Below are 2197 nucleotides of genomic sequence, written 5' to 3' on the forward strand. Positions count from 1 at the left end.
AAAATTCCAAAACCAGTTGATAGTTTAGATATCATCGATTTTATGAGTCAGGAAATTTTTGATATGGATCAAAATGATATGATAACCAATGATTTTTGTAGGGAGGACAACCAAGAAGATGAAAAGAGCCAAGGAGAGCTGAAGCAAACAACAAATGACTGCTGCGTGCAGAAGACAGATTGCTGTTTGCCCCAACAAACTGGGCAAACAAGCAGACAGAAGGCAAAACAAGCCCCCAAACAACTAGTTGAGACAGATGACAGTCTGCCCAAATCACCAGAATAGGCAATTCCCGATCTGCCCAAATCACTGGAGCAGACAGACATGACAAAGGGTGATTTGCCCAAATCACTAGACCCAGCATCAGGCAATCTGCCCAAATCAGTGAGCAGACAGCAAGCAGCAGACCAGACAGCAATTGCACCAGATCTGAAATCTCTACCAGGGCACCTCAAATACACCTACTTGGGAGCTGAAGAAACACTACCAGTCATAGTTTTCAATCAGTTAAGCCAACAAGATGGAGAAAGCCTCCCCCAAGTATTGAGAAAGCACAAGAAAACCATAGGATGGACCTTGGAGGACATAAAAGGCACCTTAAGACCATTCAGTGGAGGCTCGTCTCAGCAGAATAGAAGACAGAATGCAGCACATGGAACACCTGCTGCAACTACTGGTAGACTACTTCTTGCCCACAGACCAGCATAGACAGTGATTTGGCCGAGTGATTTGCCCAAATCACCTGGCCAAATCACCCACAGGCCAGGAAGTCCCTTTCCCTCTCCTTCTTAATTTTTTATATATGTGCTTACACATTGAGGACAATGTTTGCAATAGGTGTGGGGGCACTGGAGATTATTTATTCATTGATTACACTATCTTTTACTTTCTTTTTGTTTCTTTTTGTTTCTTTTTGTATCTTTTTGCCCCATAACATACACCAAACATTTTGTCTTAGCTTTTGCTCTACTCAACATAGATAACAAGGTTAAAAGAGTTTCCTTATCTCATGACCCCATTGATTTGCCACCCCTTTAAGCCTAAATTGAATCATTTACAGTAGGTTACCTTCACTTAGGGAGTCTTTTCTTGAATTAAATCCTTAAATTTGATGTGGTCAAGGGAAATAAAAATATAAATACATGCAAATAAAAAGTTGGTGTAACTCCCTAAAAGTTGATTTGCCAAAACTGTTATGAAAAGAAAAGAAAAAGAAAAACCAGCACAAAGCACAAATCATAAACCTGTTCCAATGGTCAAATGAGCTATGAACAGAACTAGTAGCCACTTGAACAAGTGACTAACTTAGTAACCGGGGGTGAGTATCACCAATATGCACCTTCGCGTAAAAAGGTTGGTGACTTTTTCAGGCAAGAATAAATAAGTGCTGCTGAATAGAAAGTGTGATTAAAAAGGGCAAATCACTCTTAGATGTTGCATTGAGCTTATACAAAGAGAATAAGCATGATTGAACCAAAAACCTTTCTCTTGGCCATGGAAGGTGAAAGGAAACAAGGAAAAGGGAGAACAACCTTAGTGCATGTACTCTATACTGTAATACTTCAATTTGGAAGTCTAGGGGGGAGCTGATTAAGTGGTACTTAGGCTCAAAAGAAAAAGGAGCTTGATTGACTAAGTTGTTTGTTGCTTGAGGACAAGCAAAAAGCTAGGTGTGAGGGTATTTGATCAAACATAAATTAGCCACATTTTTATTATCTTTATTATTGCTTATTTATACATTTTTTAGCTTAATTTATGGTTTTTATCTTGTTTTTACAGAAAAGGAAGAAATTAGAAAATTGGAGAAAAAGTGCAAAAAAAGCTGAAAAAGTGATTGGGTCAAAGTGATTTGGCCAAATCATTGCCTAGATCAAACTGAAGCAGAAACCTGAAGGCAACAGTCAGAAGTAATTTGGGCAAGCGATCTGCCCAAATCACCCGCCCAAATCACTCGCAGAGACAGAAAGCTGAAAACTGAACTGACTCACGGAAAAGCGATTGGGGCAAGTGATCTGCCTAAATCACCCGCCCCAATCACGTTGACAGCAGAAGCGGAAAAGTGCAGAAATTCAAGATTTAAAATAAAGAAGTCCTAACCCTTCTCAAACACTTAAAGATCAATCCTAGGGCATCTCAAAAAGTCACTCTCAAGATAGACCTCCTCAAGAAGAAGATTTATTCACAATTAAAGAAGAGA

This window comes from Manihot esculenta, chromosome 12, assembly GCF_001659605.2.
Source record: "Manihot esculenta cultivar AM560-2 chromosome 12, M.esculenta_v8, whole genome shotgun sequence".
Taxonomy (NCBI): Eukaryota; Viridiplantae; Streptophyta; class Magnoliopsida; order Malpighiales; family Euphorbiaceae; genus Manihot; species Manihot esculenta.